At 48.9% G+C, this 26,906-nt stretch overlaps 1 protein-coding gene across 3 annotated transcripts in view; it reads left to right on the top strand.

Annotated features, from left to right (window-relative positions):
- Window positions 1-26,906, top strand: part of GRM4 (glutamate metabotropic receptor 4) — a 760,688-nt gene that overhangs the window by 466,231 nt on the left and 267,551 nt on the right. The window lies entirely within an intron of this gene.

Here is a 26,906-nt window from a genome sequence, read left to right as displayed (position 1 = left end):
ATTCGGCCCACTGGGCCCTCACGTAATCGGAGAGGGACTGGCCTGGCAAGCGGCGCAGCCTCCGGAACGGTTCATAATTAGCCGGTGCCTCCGATTCCTCTGTCTCCGGTTTTGGCCCCTCGGCCCCCGGCGGGAGTGACGGGGTAGCTGGACGGGACGGCTGTGGACTCCCAACAACGACCACCGGGTGCGTCACCATACTCTGGCGAATCACCAATACCACCGGCGTTCCCTTTTCCGGCTCAGCTACCGGTCCTGTAACTACTTCTGGCGACACCGCCAGCGTGTTTCTTGGCCGACAAGTTTCGGCCAGCACCGGTCTCTGCTGCGTACGTCTCCGGTACTGACATTCCTCCCACTCAATCTCCTGTTGCCACTGTGCGGCCTCCTGAGCAGTGGGCATTCGGGTCACCCCCACTGCAAATAGGCCCCGACATCCCACTTCTCTCCGGAACTTCACTTTCTCCCCCGGGTACAGGGTATGGAGGCGTTGGGGTAACCCCTCAATGTCCAGATTGACCCGGTTATAAAAGAAGTGATCCCCGGTCTCATCGTCTTCTATGAACCCGTATCCCTCGGCCTGATTAAACTTGACCACGGTGCCAATGCTACACTGCCGGTCAAATTCTTCACTAAGGGGTCCGGCCATCATCTCCCGGGCCACGGTCTCGGCCAGAAGCCTTTCTTGCACCGGATCTATCTCAGGCGGCGGGGACTGTCGTCGGGTTAGGGGTGCCAGCTTTACCGGTTCCCAGAAAAATCCCCACTCATCTTCTTCAAACTCCGGGGCATGTTGCTCTCCCGGGGCCGGAACTTCTGTGGGGGCTGGAGGTCCTAACTTGACTGGCGTAACCACCTCCGGACTCTGAAGGGGTGTTCCCAGTGTCTCGCTTCCCAGCTGCAGTTGCGTCTTGTAAGTGGCCCGGACGTCCGTGGATGTTTCTCCAGTCACGGTATCCCACGAAGTGACCCACGTAACTTTTGCGGGCCGCTCCGGACCTCCTGGCATAGCCGGTAACTTTCTGGTAAGTGCCTCCTCGGCTACACTCTGCCTCGGGCGTCCTCTTCCCAGGCTGGTTGTCACCAGCGCGCCCGCGGCAGCTCGCTTCTTCGTCTGCGTCTCCATTTTACTTAGTGCCCGCTGCTGAGTTGGCGTCTCCTGTGGCTTTTCATGTACAGGCACCGGGGAAGGTGGAGGCGGGCCTTCTTTTCCCGCTTTTGGATACACTCCACCCCTAGCCTCACTCACCAAGTCAACCCAGTATAGGCGACGCCTCTTTTTCTCTGTAGCGCCGCCCGTGTCTCTAGTCTTCATCAGCATCTTGGGGCCGGTACCTCCCCTCTTTGGGCGGCGCACTCTGCACTTCTTTTTCTTCGCCGGCCAGCTCAGGGTTCTTCGTTTGGCGCCAATTCTTCGCGCGCTCACTGTGTTCGTGAAGATGGCGGCCATTTTAGTACCGTCTTGCGACTGGTCCAACGCTTTAGGCACCACTTGATCTTCACATTCCTGGATCGGGACTCCCCGCAGATAGTCCGGAGGTGCCTCTGGAGTCACTGTGTTGGCCGCTTCCTGTATCAGGCTAACCCCCGGCCCCGCCGTCACTATTGGGACAGGGGAATGTTTTGTGGGGCAGAGTGTGGATGAAGAGAGCACGCTGACAGACTCAGGAAAATTCCGCAGGCAGGCATCAGCTGAATCAAAAGGCATTTTATTACACGTATCTTCACAACAGGCTCAATGCACAAATCTTGTAACGTCAAATCACAATTCCTGCCGGGGAAAACTGTTTCTGTCTTCTCTTTTCAGGGGCCTTGACCGGCTACTCTAGTTCACCTAGGCTCCCACTCCGACTACTGCAGACTTGACCCACACAATTCTGCTTCACCGCCTAGGCCTCTTCAGGTCCCACCCGTACACTGCTGGTTCCCGATCAGGCCACTTTCCTTTTTCTTCCTTTTGCTATCTGCCACCATAGCTCCCACACTCTGCCCCCATTGCTCCTTCTCCCCCGTCCCAGCAGAAACTGAACTCCCTCACCTCTCACCCTCCCCCTAAGCTGCCGGCTCCTCCTCTCTCCTGTACTGTTCCTATGGGGACAGCCGTCCCACCCGGACATCTAGGGGGGGAAAACCCATTAATACTGTAAAACACAATTAACATTTTTAGCTACCCCAGCGTGGGGGTATCTTCAGGGGGGGAAACCTGCGCCTCCGTGCAAGGGGTCCGTCCACCCCTTACAGTACCACAACTCCAGAGTCGGCTAAATCTTCCTGAAAGACTTTTGCAGTGCAGTGAAGGTTCTGATTTCCCACTCTAGCAATCCTACGAGCAGTTCTCACAGAAATTTTGCTTGGTTTTCCAGACCCTATCCTGACCTCCACTGTTTCTGTAAGTGCCATTTCTGAATTACTTTTCGAACTGAGCAAAAGGCAACTTGAAAACGCTTTGCTATTTTCTTCTAGCTTTCTTCTGCTTTGTGGACCTTCCCCATTTTGATTTTCAGAGTGCTAGGCAGCTGCTTTGAAAAACCCATGGCTGTTGTTTTATTTGCACAAGGTTAGAGGAAGCTGGGTTTTTATAAAGCTGTGAAATTTGCATCACCTGCCCTTTCCTAACTATGATAATGAACAAGCCACAAACCTAACAGGCTAATTAAGGTCTGAAATGATAGTCAAAGTTATCTGAGCACACAAATCTCCAAGGGTGTTCAAACTTTTGCATTGGCCCATGTTCATTTTTGTAGTTTTTTAAATGTTAAAGATGAAAATATTTTTTTTGTTCTTACCTAAAATATAAAGGAAATGTGTCATCTTTAACTTTATGCCTTTTAGAGATCATTTCATTTTCAACTTGATTAACTGTTCACAATAACAGTAATTTTGACCAGTGGTGCTCAAACTTCTGCATAGCACTGTACCTTAAAATGTCGGGGGATAGTATTCAGGGAGTCCTGATCGACAACATCTCTTGCTGCCAGGATGTCCCTGACATGCTCATGCGTACGTATAAGAAGTTGTCTAGATGTCAAGCCAACATATGACAGGTTACATCCACATCTTGCAAGATAGATGACATAATCCGCGCTGCAAGAGATTTACTGTCTAATCACAAATTCCCTTCGACCATTCGCCGACATAAAGGAGAAGGACCTCTCAATATTCCTCCAGGTCAGGCACGAACCACAAGGGAAGCATCCCCATTTTGGTTTTCCTGTCCTGAAGGGAAGGACGTCCCTGCGCACATAATGACTTTGCACAAGGATATCCCTCAAACTTTCCCCCCTCCTCGCAGTCATTAAAGACCAATCCTGGAGGGCACCCCTCAAAGTGGGTTCTGTCTTCAGAACAGACCAATGTTTTTCCAGGATACGTCTGATTTCCACCACTGATTATTATAGGTGGAGATAAATCTAATCACTGGAGTTTTAGAATCCCCTTTAATAGGTGTAGACAGAAGCTGACTCCTGGGTGTGGCCCTGGATCTGGAATAAAACTCTGTTTGATGTTACGTGATCTGTAGCCTCTGGTTTTGTTCCGCTGGGAGAGATCTCTTGCCTGACTATCAAAAAACTGGTCTGAGGAACATACTTTCTTAATCCTCAAAATCTGTGAATAATGTAGGGTATGTTATACACATCAATCAACCCAGAAAGGTGGCAATTCTGTATACAGAGGAGGTGATGAGAAAAAAAAATCTTACAGGACCAGACCACATCGTATGAGAGAAGTATATGCAGGGGGAGTTCAGAGCTTAGTTCCTGATCGATGGACTGCATTAATAAAGCAGATAAAGGTAGTGAAAAAGCAAGTTCCCTTTAAGAGTAGAGTAAATGTGCCGCCCCCGCCTCAGCAGCCTGCTGTCACTACTCGGTTCCAGATCCGTGGTGGATTGAGGGGTCTCCGGACCCGGGGGTCGAGGTCGCGCGGCCACTCGGAATAAAAGGGGGAGTATTTACAAGGGAGGATGTGGAAAGTTTGTGATGCCACCCGTGGTGTTTGGTAAGGTTGAGTACCACCACTGCAGTTGGGAGTACCCGGTGGCGATGGTGTGGGCAGCCTGGGTAGGGGTATGCCCCGGGACTCGATGAGGGTGACAGGGAGGTGCCGTTGGGGCGGTAAGGATCACTTATGTACTCACTCAGTCCAATAACACTGAAACCGAGAACCGTTGGAAACCAAAGTTCTTGACACCGCTGCCGCTTGGAGGGAGCACGCCTGGATTCCGTGCCCGTTGGTGTTGCCTGTTAGTCTGTGACCTTATCCTTGGCATATTTTCCTCTAAATGGTCTCTTTAGCATAAAACTATTCGGGTCCCGCTCACCAGTGTGGCTAACTGGGTGAGCTTGCTCTCAGGGTTCACGCTTGGGATTTTCTGGACTATGTAGTGGGAAAGTCTTATTCCCCTTGTTGCGCTAGTACCCCGATTTTGGAGCAGGTGGAGAACGGATCTTGAAGGCTCCGTCTTCGTCGTGTAAATTACCAGGATGTTTGAAGCTACTTCCTGACCTAGGGTCCACGTACCCCGTTGTGCCCTGGCCCCTGCCCGGTGATGGCACAATGCCGCCGGCTGTCCTCCTTGACAGTCCGTGCCCCTTGTCACGATCCCCTGCGCCTGTGGTCCAGCTCTTACCAGGCCCAGACCAACGTCTGCCACCTAGTAGTCTCAAGGAGCCCAGCTCCTGACCTCTCCTCTCGAGAGTCACTTCACAACTCACTGTCTCCTGACACTCCTGACCTCCCCTTAACCAACCCCTCAGGTGGGCGGCCCTATTCCCTTCAGGCTGTCCACTAGTGTGTCTGGTGGGTGTGGTGCAGAGTGTTCCTAGGGTTTTGATTAGCTTGTTCTTGGCAACACCAAAGGTCAGGGACCCGTAACCAAGGAGGAGATGGATACTGTGCAGAAGGGCAGACTGCACAATACCCTGTGACGCCAGGGCGTCACATAAAGCTGTCTGACTAGCGTTTAGCTAATGTGCCTCCAGGGAGTCTAAGGTAGTCTGAAACACACCTCCAGTTACAGGCTGGTGCTCTTATAAACTGATGGTGATTTTCATTATCCAGGTCAGGAGCAGGTAATTTTCACCCATTTCTGAAGAGGCATATTTTCAGGTTTCATTGTACATGCACTTTTAATGGTTCTGAAAAATAATCCCGTTTAGATATTCAGATATTATTTGTGTATTTTTATCATGATAAATGGGCTTAATGTTTATACTCCTTTTTTTAGTGAGAAAGAATCTTTATATACAAAAATAGAAAATATGAGTATTTTACACTTTTTTAAAAACAAAGTCGGAGTGTTTCAGAGGAAGATAAACCTGGACAGGCTCTGATTCCTGCTGCTGCTTTTGAATAGGGAAGATCAAAGTATTGTAGTGTGCATGCGCGGGACCTCAATGTTGTCTAGTGTAGATGACGTAGAACGCGTCATCCACACTAGCTTCAGAAGAAGGAGGACAAAAATGGCTGAAAGAGGAGGTGTAGACCCGGAGAACGGAGACGCCCAGCTGACCTGTCTGTTCTGCACCGACCGTTAGGTAAGTATTATAAACATCTGGTGACAGGTTCCCTTTAAGGGCTCACTCACATTAGCATATTAACCGGACCAGTGTAATGCCATAAAATTTTGCATTGTACTCTGACCAATGTTAGTCAATGATGCAGAGCAAATCTGTGAGGTTTTCATCAGGTCTAATCAAACATCGCTGCATGCTGCAGTTGCACAGAGCACTCATACCCATACAAGTCTATGGATGCGTGTGAAACAGACTGCACTGATGACATACGCAGAGACTAGCAATAGTGAAGGTGGAAAGATTAATGTAATCTCCTCCTCCCCTGTGCTCTGATCCTAGCATGAGAGAGGATCGGCTCATGACAAATAACATTTGGATCATGCTCGCAGCAGAGTGTCATTAGCATATTTCATATGATTCACATCAGATGCTGTATGCAAATGTGACCCTGGCCTTATTCAGATTTACAATAGTATCTATAGAGAACATAAGGAGGATGTACCGCCCCGGGGGTTGGCCGGCTACCGAGCCACTCGGATCCGTGCTCGTCAATGGGTGGCTCGAGCTCCTCCCGAACCCGGGGGTCACGTCGCTCTGAAGGGGAGTTGGTACTACGTGTAGGGATTTCGTTGGGGAAGGGTCACGGTCGAGGCCGTGGCGTTTAGTGATGTAAGTTCATGACGCCACCCACGGGTTGTGGTGAATGTGGACACCACCGTTGCCATTAACTAGGCTTCTGGGGATGGTGTTATGCAGCCTGGTGTTGACCCCTCCGTGGGCAGGGGGTGATGGTCCCGGGGCCCGGTGGTTGTGAGGTGCGGACAAGATGGTGTGGTGCGGTGCGCGGCCTGAGGACACTGTTGTACTTACTATGACAGATACACCGGAGTTTCTGGTAAACCAAAAAGGATGGTGGTCGGTGCCCGCAGCCGGCTGCGCTTTGGCCCTTTCTCAGGTTGGTGGTTCCCGCCTTTCTCCTGCACCTCTTTAGTAGAACTTGACTGCCTATGCTTCAGCAACGGTAGTCCGCTCCCCGGCTCGATGTGTGTCGGGGAACCCGTTTGCCCACAGATGCTAGCCCGTGGGATCTCACTGCCTGTGCAGTGGCTTTCTATCCCCCTCGGTGGGCTGTTGCCATCTTTCGGGTCTTGGGACGAGAAAGGACCTAAGGTCCAGACCTCAATCAGTGAATTCGACGTGGTACAGTGGCTTCTGGACCTCGTTCTGGGTCTGAGTACCCCTCCTGGTGCTCCGGTTTCCAGTTGGTTCTCCGGTTTGGTACTTGTGGGCCACTACCCTGTCCCGGTCCCTTACGGTTCCACCAGCCATTTTCCCGGCTCCTGCAGGCGGCAACCACCGTCTGCCTCCTTGCCACAGTACCAGGGCTACGACCCCGGCACCGGTCAGTGTTGTCGCTGCAGACTTGATGCCTCAGGCCTGCTGCACCGGAACTAGAACTCCACTCCACTTCACTGTACTGAACTGACTGACTGTTTGTTTCCTGCCTCAGGCCCTCTGGACTCCTAGGTGGGCGTGGACAACCGCCTGGCTCTGCCCCCTGGTGTGACCATTGAACACTGAAAGAGGTGATAAGGGTTTTGTAGGTTGGCTGCTGTCACCTTATTAGGGGCTGGTGTTTGTGCAGAGGGTCTACCTGTGACTACCTGGCTAGTCCAGGGCGTCACAAGGACATGAGTTTGGAATTGGATATGTAATAGGGATGAGTGAATGTTTTCGCCACTATTCGGTATGCGACGGATAATGGGGTATTCGAGGTATTCGCTATCTGACGGCAAAAATGATATTCACTTCGATACTTTAATTTTCATTTCTGACTTCCTGGCTCCTTTTTCCAGCCAATGAACACATCTGACGTTGCTTGCCCTCACAGTAAGATGCAGCTATCTTTGTTATGGTGTTACTGTGATTGGCTTGGCTGCACAGCATCATAGGGGCTATATAAGGCTGCCGCCATTTTGTGCATGCATTCATTCCTGAGCTGGCGGTGTAGATAGGCTGCACTGAGTGCAGGAGAGCGTTTCTCCAGCCAACTAATACTAGTCCTTCTAAGGGCTGAAGATATTTTGCATTAGCTGCTAGCGGCTGTGTAAATCATAGAACCAGGTATAGGGACAGTGCAGTGCGTTGTTTGATATAGCGTTCCTGCAGCAGAATCCAAAATAGTCCTTTTAAGGGCTGAAGATAGTGTGCATTATCTGCTAGCAGCAGAATAAATCGCAGAAATAGCTATAGGGTCAGTGTTAGTGCATTTCTTTTTTTGGTGAGATCCATTCCTATTTTAAACCGCCCAAAAAAATCCTCTTATTAGTGCTGCATACGGTCTGTTACTGCAGTGTGTAATATAGAGAGAGCTTTTTCACAGACAGGGAGAGATTTAAAGCTGTCCTTACATCTGCTACTAATAATCAACAATATCAGCACTGCTACATCCCTTGTGTGTGTTCTACTACGAATAGGTATTACAACTTCCTAAGGCCTAAAACACACTTCCGCAAAAAAAACGTACGTGTCTCACGGCCCGTTTTTCGGGTCCGTGTTCCGTTTTTTAGGGGCGTTTCTCCGGTACGTATGGCATCCATGTGATGGCGTATGTGAGCCGTGTGTGCGTGTCCGTGTGCTGTCCATGTCCGTATTGACATAAAATACGTACGTGTGCTGTTCGTGTGCTGTCCGTTTTTAAAGGCCCGCATTCTTACCCAATTAATGTTGTTAATCATTCATCATGAGATCCTGGTGTTTTTGTTTGCCATCAATTGACCTGATAGATTGGGAAGTGTTTTTGTGATTTTGTGATTTTGTGATTAAAAACGGACACGGACGATACGTGCTGAACACGGACATACTCCGTGTGCGGTCCCTGCAGGCACGGACCCATAGACTAAAGCGGGTCCGTGCCTGCGTGCTGCCGGCCAAAAACGGACATGTCGTCCGTGTAGAAAAGCGCACACACATACTTACCACACGGACACACGTTCCATGTGATTTTACGTGTGTGTGCCATCTACCATTGAATAACATGGGTCTCCGTGTCTCCGTGTCTCCGGTACGTGCAAATACGTACCGCACACGTACAAAAAAAACGGATGTGTGTTGAGGGTCTAAGAAAGGTCCCAAAATTGACAAAACAACGGGTTCAGGTGTTGTGTAGTGCCTGTCAGCCACCATCTTAATTCATACCAGCACAGTTGCGTTTTTGTGTTGGCTTCATAGCGTACATAAACTCCACAGTGCCCTACTGCTAAAAAAAATAGTGTAAGCTTAAAAAAAATAAATAAATAAATAAATAAAAAAAATTGCTGTCACAGTCTGTAGTTCTGCCTGAAGCCAAATACCATAATATATAGCATCCTGGTGGTGGCTTCATATCTTAAAGAACTTAGATAGTGGTCTGCTGCAACTAACACACAGTGTCAGTGTTACAAATTTTTAATTAATACTCGGTGTCAGTGGCACTACTTCTGCCTAAAGGCCAATACCTTACTAGCAGCAACCTACCATACGTTTGGCAGCTTCATATCTTACAGAACCTACATAGTGTCCTGTTCTTATTAAAACACAGTGTCAGTGTTACCAAATTTTAATTAATACTCTGCGTCAGTGGCTGTACTTCTGCCTGAAGGCCAATTCCTTACTAGCAGCAACCTAGCATACTTTTGGCGGTTTCATATCTTACAGAACCTACATAGTGTCCTGCTCTTATTAAAACACAGTGTCAGTGTTACCAAATTTTAATTAATACTCGGCGTCAGTGGCTGTACTTCTGCCTGAAGGCCTATTCCTTACTAGCAGCAACCTAGCATACTTTTAGCGGTTTCATATCTTACAGAACCTACATAGTGTCCTGCTCTTATTAAAACACAGTGTCAGGGTTACCAAATTTTTAATTAATACTCGGTGTCAGTGCCTCTACTCCTGCCTGAAGCAAAATACTGTTATAGCACCAAGCTAGCATCCTGGTGGTGGTGTCTTCAGACCTTACAGAGCCTACATAGTGCCCTGCTCTTATTAAAACACAGTCTGAGTGCCAAAAAACAATACTGCTAGAGACGGGGAGACAAAAAGGCGCAATAGGGTCTTACCCGGTATTAACCGTATAGAGGTATAGAAGGGTACACTCACCTGGTAAGGTTGTGCCAGTCACAACCCCTTGATGAGCATGTGAGTGTCCGCGTGGTTCAAGCAGCGGCCCCGTGTAAAACGTGAAATAGATATAAAAATAGAAAAACGGGTTTTAACCTCGCTAAAAAACCACTGTTGCCAGAATATTAATAAAATCTTTTTTTATTTCATAAATTTCTCTTTTCTCTGAAGAAGGAGACGGTCTTTGTCTCTGAAACGCGTTGGAATGCTGAAATAAAAAGAGATTTTATTAATATCCTGGCAACAGTGGTTTTTTAGCGCGGCTAAAACCCGTTTTCCTATTTTTATATCTAAAAACCAATACTAAAATAAAAGTGGTGTCAAACCCTGCTTTCTTTTAGGGCTGAAGGACATTCACAACATCTTTGTCGACTCCTCCAATTGGTACTTTGTTCAATAAAGGTACCTTGCTGTTTTTAGACTTAAAGAAACAGCTATCGTGGGAAACTATTAACACAAGTTTAACAACCCGGCATCAGTGTCGTTCCACTGCCTGTACAAAAGGTCATGTTACAGTATTCACCTTCAAATAATCAAACCAAAAAAATGGGAAAAAGAGGCGGTAAGGGCCGTGGACGAGATTGCAATCAGGTGGAAGTGTTGGAGGATGATGAGACACTGTTGCCCTCAGGTCAGCCTGAAACCTCCATTACCAAAGATGTTGACCTTGAGGAATTTGAAGACGACCTGGTTGATGATGAGGTGACTGATCCAACATGAATGGGTGGCATGGATTGCAAGAGCAGCAGTGCAGAGGAGCATGTGCCCATAGTCCGCAAAAAGGCTGTAAGATATAGGGTTTCAACCACAGCCAGAGGTCAATCAACTGTGCACATGACACCACCACGTGTGGCATCTCAGAGTCCAAGGGTCCGTGCACCACCTGAGCCATCTCAGAATCCAAGGGTCCGTGCACCACCTGTGCCATCTCAGAGTCCAAGGGTCTGCGATTGGGTGGGAGTTGTTTTTCCAAAAATCCTTCAGACCAAACGGTTGCCATTTGTCAAATCTGTCAGACTAAATTAGCAGAGGCAGAAATACTTCCAGCTTGGGCACCTCCACCATGAGAAACCATATGTTAGTCAAGCACACCACTAGGTGGTTGAAAGCTCTAGGTGAAAAACATGATTTCCAGACTCAAAACTCTGCCACTTCCCCTGGGCTGCCTGCTTCCCAAACTGGTGTGCAAGAAGGTGGCACTGATGCCTCCTTCTCCCAACCTGATGGTGGCTAAACTCAATCATCACTGCCCCCATCCACTTCGGTGTCCCAGCGTTCCGTTCAGCTGTACATAACACAGACCTTTGAAAAGATGCGAAAATACACCATTGCGCACCCAAGTGCAGAAACCATAACTGCACACATTGCACGATTGATAGCCCTTGAGATATTTCCGTTTCTGGTTGTGGGAACAGATTCTTTCCGCGACCTTTTTGCGGTGTTATAACATCGTTACTCTGTGCCTAGCCGCCACTATTTTTACGTTGTGCCGTCCCCGCGCTCCACAACCACGTACTCATAAACATCAAACGGGCTCTCACCAACGCCACAACAGGGAAGGTCCACTTAACCACAGACACGTGGACAAGCAGAAGTAGACAGGGACGCTACATCTCACTGACGGGACACTGGGTGAACCTGGTGGCGGCTGGTACAGTGTCTTAGCCTTGTAAAAGGTATCTTGAAATCCTGGGATTTCAAGACAGACAAATTCTGGATCCCTGATCCCTTCCAGCAAGCAGGTAACTCGAATCCTAAAATCCTAAAAGAACACTTACTGTTTCTTGTAGAAGTTTTCGGATTCAATAATGTCGCTGAGTCCCTGAGCAATTTACTGCTTCTTATAAAAATGTCTCCAAACAGTCGCTCAGTTTGCCACTGACCCTGAAAGTCTAGATGTCCTAGATGTCCTAGGGACTGATACCATGCCTTTGCAGTTAGTTCCAACAGAGGACTCAAAAGCCACCACAGTCAAGCATCGTCTCTATTTTAAACTCTCTTCACTAAGCTCCTCCCCTCTGCTTCTGGGGCTCATCACACGCCTTCTCTTCAGACTAGATGAACAGCCCCAGAAAGGGAGTGTAGGCAAATGTGTGTATGCAGTGAACAGCAGTGAAACCAAATCTCATTAAAGCTGGCAAAATATGTTATACACATTGAAATATACATGCTGCCATTCTTTCTGGCGACTCAGACACAGGATGCCACATTCACTTTCCTAAAAGTGGAAAATTATTTTATGAATTGTTAATGACAAAATATATTATTGTACATTACCACTAGATAAAAAATGGTAGCAATAACATAAAAATAAAATATATCTGACTTTATTTTTCAAAGATTACCACTAGGTATAATTTCATAAAATTTGCTTAATCTAATAGGATATCTGAAACAAAAAACAATTGATGATTGTTTGATGAATGATTTTCTTATATAAAGTTTAAAGACTATGGATGACATCTGAGTGTAGTCAGATTTCCACGGACTCACAAATGGAGGAAGATGGAGAAATGTTGTTCTCTATCTTCTCCTCAGAGTATGCTCCGATTCTGTGATCACACTATACTGACACTTGGATCAAACTCTGATCAGAGCATGATGAGAGTATCATTAACATAATCAACTTGATTCTCTCGTATTAAATAATCTATGGTCCTGTGTCCCTGGCTTTATAATCATACACAGGTCTGCAGGGAAATCAAGCAAGTGTAGAGCATCCCTTACATGTCTCCCACTAGAATCTCCCCCTTTTATAGAAAATAAGCTGTGGAGGCAGATTCTCATATACGGTACATCTGTCTGGCCCATAGTCTGGAACAGCCATCCCTCAAAGTGTTGTCACCCTGAAATTGTTCCAGAAAATGAAGTATTTCTCATAGAAAATTATTGCAATTAGAAATGTTTTGTTATACACGTGTTTATGTCCTTTGTCTGTATTGGAACAACCCAAAAAAAATGAGGAAAAAAAAGCAAATTGGATATAATTTCCCACGAAACACCTAAAATTGGCGGGACAAAATTGTTGGCACCCTCGACTTAATATTTGGTTGCACACCCTTTGGAAAAAACTGCAATCAATGGCTTCCTATAACCATCAATAAGCTTCTTACTCCTCTCAACTGGAATATTTGAAGACAATTCTTTTGCAAACTGCTTCAGGTCTCTCATATTTGAAAGGCGTCTTCTCCCAACAGCAATTTTAATATCTCTCTGAAGGTGTTTAATGTGATTTTGATCTATAATCATTGCTGGCCTCTTCTCTCCAGCACATTGTTTCCATACATTTCTGGGTGCTTCTTGAACTATCATTGGGGTCATAGTCCTCATGGAAGGCCCATGATCTAGGATGCAAACCCAGCTTTCTGACTCTGACACTGGACACTATATTGCAATCCAAAATCCTTTGGTAATCTTCAGATTTCATGATGCTTTGCGCATTGTCAAGGCACCCACTGCCAGAGACAGCAAAACAAACCCAAAACATCTTTGATCCTCCATGATATTTGATTGTTGGTACCCTGTTCTTTTCTTTGTAGGCATCATTCATTTTCGATAAACAATGGAATGATGTGCTTTATCAAAAAGCTCTATCTTGGTCTTATCTGCCCGCAAGATGCATTCCCAGGACGTTTTTGGCTTACTCACGTACATTTAAGCAAACTGCAGTCTCTCTTTTTTATGTCCATGTCAGCAGTGGGGTCTTCCTGGGTCTTCTGCCATAGTATTTTATTTCATTTAAATGTTAAGAAATAGTTTGCACTGATATTAATGCACCCTGACCCTGCAGGACAGCTTGCATTTCTTTGAAACTTGATTGGAGCTGCATATCCACCATCCAGACCAGGGGTGGGGAACCTCCGGCCCACGGGCCGCATGCGGCCCGCCATGACCTTTTATGTGGCCCCCGGGCAGATTCCTGGGGTGGCAGTGCTCGTGCAGTCACCGCAGTTTTACAGGCCGCCGGCCCTTTAAATCCACACATTGCTGCTTGTGCGCACCAATGTGTTCTCCCGTCGGCCAGTGCCAACGTGATCAGGACTTACTTTGTGGGCGGGTCCCACAGCTACCTCACAGCTTCCAGCGTTGTGTGACAGCCCCCTGACCTCCGGAGCTGAATGCCCGCCTTCTCCTTCTGATGCTGAATGCCCGCCCCCTGCCCTCCGGAGCTGAATGCCCGCCTTCTTGTTCTGATGCTGAGTTCCCGCCCCCTGCCCTCCGGAGCTGAATGCCCGCTTTCTCCTTCTGAGCTGAGTGCCTGCCCCCTGCCCTCCGGAGCTGAGTGCCCGCCTTCTTCTTCTGATGCTGAGTGCCCGCCCCTGCCCTCCGGAGCTGAGTGCCCACCTTCTCCTTCTGATGCTGTGTGTCTGGCGCCTGCACTCCGGTGATGTGAGTGCGATGCTGCTGTGAGTCCAGCGCCGGCCCTCTTCTGCTATGTGTATTACCCAATGCTTAAGGCCTCCCCACAGCAGTTCTGTAAACCCTCTCCCCCAGAGTTGCATGAAACTCTCAGCACAGTGTGTCCCCCAATGTCCTGTGTGCACCCCTCCCCCAGCCCTGTGTGCAGCCCCCCCAGTCCTGTGTGAAGCCCCCCAATGTCCTGTGTGCACCTTCACACAATCCTGTGTGCAGCCCCCCCAGTCCTATCTGCAGCCCATCACCCAGTCCTGTGTGCACCTCCCCATCCTGTGTGCAGCCCATCCCCCAATCCTGTGTGCAGCCCATCCCCCAATCCTGTTTGCAGCCCATCCCCCCAATCCTGTGTGCAGCCCATCCCCCCAATCCTGTGTGCAGCCCATCCCCCAGTCCTGTGTGCAGCCCATCCCCCAGTCCTGTGTGCAGCCCATCCCCCAGTCCTGTGTGCAGCCGATCCCCCAGTCCTGTGTGCAGCCCATCCCCCAGTCCTGTGTGCAGCCCATCCCCCAACCCTGTGTGCAGCCCATCCCCGAACCCTGTGTGCAGCCCATCCCCCAACCCTATGTGCAGCCCATCCCCCAGTCCTGTGTGCAGCCCATCCCCCAGTCCTGTGTGCAGCCCATCCCCCAGTCCTGTGTGCAGCCAATCCCCCAGTCCTGTGTGCAGCCCATCCCCCAGTCCTGTGTGCAGCCCATCCCCCAGTCCTGTGTGCAGCCTATCCCCCAGTCCTGTGTGCAGCCTATCCTCCAGTCCTGTGTGCAGCCTATCCCCCAACCCTATGTGCAGCCCATCCCCCAGTCCTGTGTGCAGCCCATCCCCCAGTCCTGTGTGCAGCCCATCCCCCAGTCCTGTGTGCAGCCCATCCCCCAGTCCTGTGTGCAGCCCATCCCCCAGTCCTGTGTGCAGCCCATCCCCCAGTCCTGTGTGCAGCCCATCCCCCAGTCCTGTGTGCAGCCCATCCCCCAGTCCTGTGTGCAGCCTATCCCCCAGTCCTGTGTGCAGCCTATCCCCCAGTCCTGTGTGCAGCCTATTCCCCAGTCCTGTGTGCAGCCTATCCCCCAGTCCTGTGTGCCGCCTATCCCCCATTCCTGTGTGCATCCCCCCCAGTCCTGTGTACAGCCTATCCCCTAGTCCTGTGTGCAGCCTATCCCCCAGTCCTGTGTGCAGCCTATCCCCCAGTCCTGTGTGCAGCCTATCCCCCAGTCCTGTGTGCAGCCTATCCTCCAGTCCTGTGTGCCTCCTATCCCCCATTCCTGTGTAAAGCCCCCCCAGTCCTGTGAGCAGCCCCCCCGTGATGTCTGTGCCTCCCCCCAGTGATGTCTGTGCTCCCTCCAGTGATGTCTGTGCCCCAGACCCTCTTGTGGTGTCTGTGCCCCAGACCCTCTTGTGGTGTCTGTGCCCCAGACCCTCTTGTGGTGTCTGTGCCCCAGACCCTCTTGTGGTGTCTGTGCCCCAGACCCTCTTGTGGTGTCTGTGCCCCAGACCCTCTTGTGGTGTCTGTGCCCCAGACCCTCTTGTGATGTCTGCGCCCCAGCCCCTCTTGTGGTGTCTGTGCCCCAGCCCCTCTTGTGGTGTCTGTGTCCCAGCCCCTCTTGTGGTGTCTGTGCCCCAGCCCCTCTTGTGGTGTTTGTGCCCCAGCCCCTCGTGGGGTGTCTGTGCCCTCAGGCCCTCGTGTGGTGTCTGTGCCACCAGCCCCTCGTGTGGTGTCTGTGCCCCCAGCCCCTCTTGTGGTGTGCATGCCCCTCAGCCCCTCTTGTGATGTGCATGCCCCCAGCCCCTCTTGTGATGTGCATACCCCCAGCCCCTCATGTGATGTGCATGCCCCCAGTTAATTAATTGTATCACCAAATATAGCAGGGTCATTTAAACATAGATAATTTTGTGCGGCCCCCGAAGGTTGGTAGAAATTTCCAAATGGCCCCCAGCAGAAAAAAGTTTCCCCACCCCTGATCTAGACTATCCTGTGTTGCAACCTTTCAGCAATTTCTCTCTGCCATCCACGTCCAGGGAGATTAGCTGCAGCGCCATGGGTTGTAAACTTCTTGATTATTTTGTCCACCAAGTAGAAAGGAACTTCAAGATCTCTGCAGATGGACTTGTAACCTTAAAATTGTTGATATTTGTCAACAATTTTGGTTCTCAAGTCCTCAGAGAGTTCTCTTCTCTTCTTTTCTCCATGCTTAGTGTGGCACACACAAAAAAGCAATACAAAGATTAAGTCAACGTCTCCCCTTTCATCTGGTTTCAGCTGTGGCTTTCATATTGCCTGTCACAGGTGAGTTTGGACGAGCATCACATCCTTGAAACAAAGTTTTTTTACCCACAATTTTGGAAAGGTGCCAACAATTTTGTTCAATTTTGGGGTTTTGTATGACATTATGTCCAATTTTTCTTTATTTTTTTTTTCGTTTTTTTTTGTGTTGTTCTAATAAATGCAAAGGAAATAAATGTGTAACAAAATGTGTAATATCAATACATATCTAGAAAAATGTCAAGGGTGCCAACACTTTTCGCCATGTCTGTATAAGAACAATGTGAATTATATGGATTAAGATATTGGATCACAGATATCAAGGTATTATTTTGTTCAGCTTCTTATGACTTGTGTGCCAATATAGATGGCTTAAAGGGAATCTTTAATCAGGTTTTTAACACCTAATCCGAGAACAGCAAAATGTAGGGGCAGAGGTCCTGATTCCAGTAGTGTAGTTACTAGTGGTTAGTGTAGTTTTGATAAAATCACTGATTAATCAGCAGCAAATTATCATTAGAGGACTACTTGGCCTGCTGCTAGGTAGTTCAGCATATTCATGAGCTCTGTATCACTGCTAGATCTGCAGCAGAGAAAACTTTATCAAAATGACAGCAAGTGACACATTGCTGGAATCAGGGTCTCTGTCTCTACATTATTCTGCTCTCAGATGGGGTAGCAAAAACCTGGTGACAGATTCTCTTAAAAGGGTTGATCCTACTGACAGATTCCCTTTAAGCAATTTATCAATTTACTACTATGAAAAATGTTGCATCCTTCCAAAGATAGCTATGTATGATATAATGTATTGTGTCCCCTTTGGATACTGCTGCCAGCTGTTTTGTCCGTCCATCATCCATCTCTCTTCAGATGGCTGGAAAGGCATAGTACATATTCTGTTTTAAAATAAGATCCCTTCGCCTGCTGGCTACATGTTACTGTGGAGCAACCGATGAATGTGCAGAGCGTTTGATGCATCTTATCTGAAATTTACATGAAAAACTCAAATCCCTATAAAAAACTCTTTATTATTCAATTATTAAAATTACCCAGGTGATTTACCCACACACATTAATAGCAAAGAGAAGTTCCATATATCTAAGAGGGATCATCCAAAAACAATATTTTTAGATATTTTTTATGTACTGTATATATATATACAGTCAGGGCCAGAAATATTTGGACAGTGACACAAGTTTTGTTATTTTAGCTGTTTACAAAAACATGTTCAGAAATACAATTATATATATAATATGGGCTGAAAGTGCACACTCCCAGCTGCAATATGAGAGTTTTCACATCCAAATCGGAGAAAGGGTTTAGGAATCATAGCTCTGTAATGCATAGCCTCCTCTTTTCAAGGGACCAAAAGTAATTGGACAAGGGACTCTAAGGGCTGCAATTAACTCTGAAGGCGTCTCCCTCGTTAACCTGTAATCAATGAAGTAGTTAAAAGGTCTGGGGTTGATTACAGGTGTGTGGTTTTGCATTTGGAAGCTGTTGCTGTGACCAGACAACATGCGGTCTAAGGAACTCTCAATTGAGGTGAAGCAGAACATCCTGAGGCTGAAAAAAAAGAAAAAATCCATCAGAGAGATAGCAGACATGCTTGGAGTAGCAAAATCAACAGTCGGGTACATTCTGAGTAAAAAGGAATTGACTGGTGAGCTTGGGAACTCAAAAAGGCCTGGGCGTCCACGGATGACAACAGTGGTGGATGATCGCTGCATACTTTCTTTGGTGAAGAAGAACCCGTTCACAACATCAACTGAAGTCCAGAACACTCTCAGTGAAGTAGGTGTATCTGTCTCTAAGTCAACAGTAAAGAGAAGACTCCATGAAAGTAAATACAAAGGGTTCACATCTAGATGCAAACCATTCATCAATTCCAAAAATAGACAGGCCAGAGTTAAATTTGCTGAAAAACACCTCATGAAGCCAGCTCAGTTCTGGAAAAGTATTCTATGGACAGATGAGACAAAGATCAACCTGTACCAGAATGATGGGAAGAAAAAAGTTTGGAGAAGAAAGGGAACGGCACATGATCCAAGGCACACCACATCCTCTGTAAAACATGGTGGAGGCAACGTGATGGCATGGGCATGCATGGCTTTCAATGGCACTGGGTCACTTGTGTTTATTGATGACATAACAGCAGTCAAGAGTAGCCGGATGAATTCTGAAGTGTACCGGGATATACTTTCAGCCCAGATTCAGCCAAATGCCGCAAAGTTGATCGGACGGCGCTTCATAGTACAGATGGACAATGACCCCAAGCATACAGCCAAAGCTACCCAGGAGTTCATGAGTGCAAGAAAGTGGAACATTCTGCACTGGCCAAGTCAATCACCAGATCTTAACCCAATTGAGCATGCATTTCACTTGCTCAAATCCAGACTTAAGACGGAAAGACCCACAAACAAGCAAGACCGGAAGGCTGCGGCTGCAAAGGCCTGGCAAAGCATTAAGAAGGAGCAAACCCAGCTTTTGGTGATGTCCATGGGTTCCAGACTTAAGGCAGTGATTGCCTCCAAAGGATTCGCAACAAAATATTGAAAATAAAAATATTTTGTTTGGGTTTCGTTTATTTGTCCAATTACTTTTGACCTCCTAAAATGTGGAGTGTTTGTAAAGAAATGTGTACAATTCCTACAATTTCTATCAGATATTTTTGTTCAAACCTTCAAATTAAACGTTACAATCTGCACTTGAATTCTGTTGTAGAGGTTTCATTTCAACTCCAATGTGGTGGCATGCAGAGCCCAACTCGCGAAAATTGTGTCACTGTCCAAATATTTCTGGACCTAACTGTAAATATATATTTTATATGTTTTTTTCAGAAAATGTTTCTTGTTCTTAATACTTTATAGTAGAGGTCAGACCAAAATTGGAGAAAAATCTCCTTCAATAACAATATGGGTCAGAAAAATTGAAGAAATAATACACTCATTACATTACTATAATGGCCCTGATATGCAGTATATCTATAACTGACCTCTACCTGCCAACGGAGGGTATGACACCCGAACTTAGCTTGGCGCTCCTGTTCCTCGTCGGCTATCCCTCGCTTCCCCTTCACTTATCCTTCGATATGAGGACAAAAATACGCACCTAATGAACATATATTGTTTTTTTCAAAAATAATAATGATAATTCGTGGTCTTCCGGCTCTGATGTCATACTAGTGCCAAATGAATACATCCAATTTAACAGTGCAAGGCTCTCAACCTAATGTATATAATAAAAGTCAAGTACAATGATTAAACATTTCTTAGAATACAAATCATACCCTTAAATGCTAGCCGTGACCAACCTGATTAATAGAAAGACAACAATCTTTAGTTGCATATCACATACTGGTACAATGCCAGTTCAGCATCCTTGCCCCAATGGACAGCCATAAATGCCATTATAAAAAAAATTACTTCCCTTAAGTAGGTGCAATCTGCACAGCCTCGACACGTTTCCCCGCCCTTTATTCCGGATCATCAGGAGGCCTGGGAGAAAAGGGGATGACAACTAGAGTTGAGCGCGGTTCGCGGTTCGAGGTTCTCCAGTTCGCGGCTCGAGTGATTTTGGGGCTGTTCTAGATCGAACTAGAACTCGAGCTTTTTTGCTAAAGCTCGATAGTTCTAGATACGTTCGAGAACGGTTCTAGCAGCAAAAAAAACAGCTAATTCCTAGCTGGCTTTCCGCTGTAATAGTGTAAGTCACTCTGTGACTCACACTATTATGACATTTCAGTGAATAGTGTGCGGGAACAGCGCATTCGGATCACTGCTGTATGGATAATGGCGATCCCCATTTTTTTTTTTTCCTTGTCTTCCTTCCCTAAGCGCGCGCGTGTAGTGGGGCGGGCCAGCATGTCAGCCAATCCCAGACACACACACAGCTAAGTGGACTTTTAGCCAGAGAAGCAACGGCATGTGTGATAGGATGTCCATGTCACATGTCCCTGCATTATAAAACCGGACATTTTCCTCCAGCACGCCATTATCTGCCTTCTGCGTCCTTGGTGTCAGACATCACTGGCGCAGCTCCTATCGCCGATACTGCTGTATACGCTCCATACACAGCGCTGGACAGCTTAGGGATAGCACTTTCTATCAGTCCTTTTAAGGGCTCATACCGGCAGGGTCAGAGCCATAGGTGACAGAGTTTAAAACAGAGTTTAACAGCTACACAAGATGACAGCGTCTGTGTAGCTAAGGTCAGGGATTTCCTCGCTGCATTTCCCCATTAGGAGGGATAGAAAGGCAGGCTTCCTTTCCTCTACCCAGAGACCCACAACCCTGCCACTGTACCCTCCTGCCCTTTGCACACTCCAACTCATTGTTACTAAGCCATTATACTAGCAAACACTGAGTGAACTTAGTGGCATCCTAAACGTGGCTGTTGGACTTCTGTATCGTCCCACAAGTGCAAAGATATTTGCAGCACGTCTGCCTGCATTGCACACTCAAACTCATTGTTACTAAGCCATTATACTAGCAAACACTGAGTGAACTTAGTGGCATCCTAAACGTGGCTGTTGGACTTCTGTATCGTCCCACAAGTGCAAAGATATTTGCAGCACCTCTGCCTGCATTGCACACTCAAACTCATTGTTACTAAGCCATTATACTAGCAAACACTGAGTGAACTTAGTGGCATCCTAAAAGTGGCTGTTGGACTTCTGTATTGTCACACTAGTGCAAAGATATTTGCAGCACCTCTGCCTGCATTGCACACTCAAACTCATTGTTACTAAGCCATTATACTAGCAAACACTGAGTGAACTTAGTGGCATCCTAAACGTGGCTATTGGACTTCTGTATAGTCCCACTAGTGCAAAGATATTTGCAGCACGTCTGCCTGCATTGCACACTCAAACTCATTGTTACTTACTAAGACATTATAATACCAAAAATTGAGTAAACTTAGTGGCATACAAGAAGTGGCTGTTGTACTCCATTAGTGCCCCACTGGTGCAAATCTATGTGCAGCATGACCATTGAGGAAGGATTCTCCAGTCGTGCTGTATGTGTGTTACCCACCAATACCATCTGTAAATAATACACGAACTGCATGTGACTTGGTTTAAAATTGGCCACAGCAGCCTTTATTACCTATTATTTACATACTAACACAAGGGGGCGCCGTCCAACGGGCGACCCCAACAAATAACAATAGGTAACACAGTAACCAATACAGTAAATATACAACCCTGGGTAGGCCCAGTCCAGGAACCACTTCTCACTCCAGTATCCCTGGCCGCAACACACCGACCCAGAGATGAGGTATTAATCACCTACGGATTAACCCCCCAACTTTGCAGAACCCCGTGCCTGCAACATCCCGGAACCTGGAGCCACCATACCAAGATGGTGTCTCTCTGTCCAGTTACCATTGCCTTCAACCGCCTCTGGACCAGACCTACCCCCCGCTGCTGTGACAAAGAAACAACCCAGACAAAATTCCCCTCGGTATTAAACACAAGGGAGGGTGGGCGGGGATCGTTCCATATCCGGAAGTCAAGAGAGAGGGGGGTAAGTCAAGGTCCTTTACTTACACACCTCAACTGTCCCACCTCTTCCTCCAGGGAACTCCTCCTACCCACCAATCCCTCTATTCTGCCTTATAAACAAACCATTCCTGTTTCCATTAACCCCATCACTCCTTCCCTTCCCTCTAGTCATGTCGCCCCTCCACCCTATGGGTTCCATGGCTTTCTTGACCATTGAGGAAGGATTCTCCAGTCGTGCTGTATGTGTGTTACCCACCAATACCATCTGTAAATAATACACGAACTGCATGTGACTTGGTTTAAAATTGGCCACAGCAGCCTTTATTACCTATTATTTACATACTAACACAAGGGGGCGCCGTCCAACGGGCGACCCCAACAAATAACAATAGGTAACACAGTAACCAATACAGTAAATATACAACCCTGGGTAGGCCCAGTCCAGGAACCACTTCTCACTCCAGTATCCCTGGCCGCAACACACCGACCCAGAGATGAGGTATTAATCACCTACGGATTAACCCCCCAACTTTGCAGAACCCCGTGCCTGCAACATCCCGGAACCTGGAGCCACCATACCAAGATGGTGTCTCTCTGTCCAGTTACCATTGCCTTCAACCGCCTCTGGACCAGACCTACCCCCCGCCACAGGACAGGGCACGTGACTCCTTACGTGGCCTGGACCCGCCACACACCAAAAGCTTGTACCACACCTCCACGCAATCACAGCGTCCACAAAACAGCACCAATAACGTTAAGATACACCCCCATCGCATCTCCAAAACCACCAGTTCAGCGTCACCAACTTTGGCGCCGCCCCCAATAAGGCTCGATTGATACTGCCTACCGCACGAGCCCCACGCCATTCCAACCTGGTCACACTATCAAAACTACCCCACGCTTAAGCCCGGGTATGTCTTCCACAATGCAACAAACCAACAACAATTTTTTTTTTTTTTTTTTTTTAAACATTCATAAATAACTTCTCGAGGTACCAAATCGCTGCCTCCCACTTACTGGACCAGTACCATCGACCCGTCCAGACCCAACTGGCAAAATTCGGGCGAGCCTCAGACCCCCGAGGCCCCGAGAACCAACGAATGCCCAAATATCCAAATGAGGCACACCCTCACCACAAAACCCAGAGGTTATAAACCCACAAATAACACCAACCTGTTAGACCAACCCATTCCACTCCCAAAATTACTCAAACGCCCCCATTGGCCTTAACCCAATAACAACTGAGGCCAAACGTAACGCCGACAAACGAGAGGACTCCCACCTCCCAATACTTTTCACAACCCCTTTTCTGAGACCACCGAGGGGCCTCCGTGGCAGCCCAATCCAGAAGGAATACGACCCGTAGTATTCCGGGCGCCCACCCCCGCCACTTGCAATCAAGTCTGCAGCACTGCCACAAAATGGTACCTTAACTAACGTGACACAACAATAACCCTGGGCGTCCTCATAACATAATTCCGCACCCGGGACCGCATACAACAACACCAACCTTCACCATCCGCCTAACCTGATTCGGTGAGCGACGAAGCCGGCGCTCAACCCACTGCACCACCGCGGACACATCCTCCAACATTCAACCTCCGCTCTTAACCGTAGATGGGCTGACCAACCCCACAATCTCAAAGCCCCCCAAAAGGCTAACACGAACCATTGTGGACAAGAGGAAACAAAACCCGCTCGTGCTCAGATGAACATAGCAACCACAAAACACTCACCAAACGCTGCCACAAAACAACGGAGACGGACCCTTGTGTCCCGCTCCCTCACACCCGTACGACAAAACCCCTTCAAGGCCTGCCGCGCACTAAGATCCTGCGAAAACATCTCTCCACATCTAATCCTCAACAAGACAGCCACAGCCGCCACCCTCTGCTCCACTGCCGACGCCGGCCTAGCAACCTGAAAACCGTTACTCACCCCTGCCAACGCCGCCACCAAATACTCCACCAGGCTTTCCTCACACATGGCCCCAAACAACGTTATCCGCGCCACCCACACTTCTGGATATCAGCACCAAATAACCTCAGTCACTGAGCTCTGAGCCGCTCCCCAACACAGCCACGCCAGACTCCACAAGCCCTCCGGACACACCGTGCCCATCTCGTCTGCTACCCGGCCTCAACTCCCGAAACCTGCAGAACTGGAAGGAAACAAAGCAGCTGCTATACCCTTGGCGAACCCCCAGTACTGGTTGCGCCACGCATAAAATTTTTTTTTTTTTTTTTTTAAAAACGCATACAATTGAGAAACCAACTGCCACAAGTACGCCACCCTTGGCCCCAGGATTAGCAAACCAACTATTAATCTAATTCTCCACCAACTGATAGTCAGAATGACAGCACACCTTCCTCTCGGAAAAAACTGCCAACCTCCACAACTCGACCCCTACCACCGATTGGAAGTGCTACCCACGATGCCCAACCCGAAAACAACTGGACCCGCTGCAACCGAGTACCGCAGCCACGTTCCATCAGGTACCACCTTACCCAGCCAGAATCCGCGGCCACTAAATCGCCGTAAGAAAAACAAAAAACCTCCTACACCATCAGATCATCATTGATCTCCCTCGTGACCCACACAAATGATCCGATGGCTGCACCCTTGGCGCAGCCATCGCCAGCCGTCCAGCAGACACTCGCCCCAGCGGCGTAACTCTGCACCCGTGGTTCGACCGCCCCAGCAAAGACTGCACCGCCTGAAACCACACCGTCTTAGCTGGCCTAACTGCCTCTATCACAGCCCATAGGACCACCCCATTACCCACGAAGCCTACCTCTCTGACCATAACATCAAACTTTATCCCCCACAAACCGTATCACTGGCGTTGGACCCTCAGTCTTTGCCTGCGCCAACCGGCCCAAAAAAAAAAAAAGAAGAGTATCCACCACCATCTGCAATGAAACAATCAACCCAAACGAATCATCAACCCGCCAACCCGATGGAAAGAGAATCAACCTATAATGAATGAGAGGTGTAAGCTTGGACACACCACGCACCAAACACTCCACCAAGGAATAACCGCCTCCAAAGGAACATAAAATGGGACAAAACCCATTAGCCCCCACCGATCAACATAATAATAACTCCCCTCCCCCCCGCAGCACCCGAACTGCTAGCTAGCAGGGTAGACCAGTAACAACCTAATGCCGCCTCCAAAACCGCCTTTGCCATCAATGCTCCACGGCTCACCGCCTTTACCAAATCCCACCCTCTGTCAAACGACACATAATAAACCGCCGACAATTCTGGAGCCAAGCAGGCATACACCGATGACTCCTCCAGATAAGATACGTTTTGAACAAGCCGAAATACATATATATATATATTATATATACATATACGGCTCCTTTCCGGCACTGCCCCCCCAACAGAGAAACCCAATCATGACAAGGAGGGCCCCGAATGGCCCACCCATCCTGCCCAAAGCCACTTCCTGACCCCTATTTCCACCGACAACCACCAGGCGTCCCCTAGCCCAGCGCAAACTTCCAATAAGGAGGCGAAGATCCACCAATACAAATAGAAAGACACAGCATTACTATGATCTTTACCACCACCCAACACTTATGCTTAAGACAACCGTCCGCGCCAAATCTGCACCACCCATCATTCTATGCCCCCCAAACAACCCTCATTGTCTGTGTCGCCGGGGTTCCAAGCCCCGAACCGCCAACTGCCCCCCAAAAGGGGCTGACTAGGAGCCGCCATCCACTGCAGCCCTAAGGATGTGCCCGTATGATCCTACCACATACCGGCACGCAACACCTTCCCTTGCTGAAATTACTCGGCGTACTGAAGCCAGACTAAACCGCCATATGACCTAACACGCCACCCCAAATGGATCCATATAACCAAACCATGCCGAACCAATTACCCAATTCCTTCCCCTGATACCCTTGCCAAAAACGCAAATGCCCGCAGCCACGTTGCAAATGTACGAGGGGTGAGCCTCCACCGGCGCTCCCCCCCCCCTCTACTTATCCTTCCCGGAATCACTTGGCTTAACCTAATCCAGGTGCCACTGTTCCAGGGGGAGCAGCGAAATTATTTCTACACTTTCCCCCATTCAAATCTTATCCCTCACATCCTCCAGCAGGTGAGCCCCCCCCCAACGGGCCTTCGAAGTACCCATACCTCTCACACTTGGCCACTGTCATCCAGACGCACCACCTCACCCCCTCTTCTTTCCTCACCACTCACTCTGTCACAGCCCTTGCCGCCTCTGCCCGAAAATGCTCCCCTGCCGCCTCATGCGCCCTCACTCTGCTTGCCGCACCTGCGCCCACTAACCACCGATCCCGTCCATGCCCCCGGCGGTGCATGCGCACTCTCCACAACCGTATATACCACTGCAGTAAAATACCCCATGCCTGATCAAAACACAAAAACCCACTCGGCGCTGCCGTGTCCGCAGCCGCCCCCCCACCAACTGCGCCCCAACCCTGCCGAATCCACGGCCGTCTCACCCGACCGCGACCCGGCGTATCCTGGAATAAAAGTCACGCCATCCGGACATCTGATTCTTCAGTCACTGCTTCCTCCTCCTCCTCGCTGGAGCCAACCGCCTCTGGCTCATGTAACGCAGATGCCGCCGAAGCGCTGCCACCACCACGGCCGTCCTCCTGGTACGCCGCGTGGGCACCATCCTCCAAGCTCCATCTTCTGTCCCGCGGCGACAACCCCGGAAACCGTCCCGTCCCACGGGCTGCCACCGCGGGCCTCATCTTCTGGCCCGACCCCCCCCCCCCCGCTGCCTGCAAGGACGGGGGGGTACCTGTGGCCCGACCCGCTGCCAGCAGACTCCCATCCAGAGCCGCCAGCCTTCTGCCCTCCTGGGCCCAGAAGGCATCCGTCCGCCGGGCCCTCCCCCCCTGGGGGAGACCGCCGCTGCCGGGAGCTGCACGCCTGCTCTGGGTGACCAGGCAGGGACCGCAGGGCCCCCGCCGTCACCCCCACGTACCGACGCCTCCCGGGCATCCGTCGCACCAGGCTCGCCTGCCCTGGTGCCGGACCCCCTGCTGGCTGCAGCCCCCCG

This window comes from Anomaloglossus baeobatrachus, chromosome 2 (genome assembly GCF_048569485.1).
Source record: "Anomaloglossus baeobatrachus isolate aAnoBae1 chromosome 2, aAnoBae1.hap1, whole genome shotgun sequence".
Lineage (NCBI taxonomy): Eukaryota > Metazoa > Chordata > Amphibia > Anura > Aromobatidae > Anomaloglossus > Anomaloglossus baeobatrachus.
This window is presented reverse-complemented; position numbering and strand designations above follow the sequence as displayed.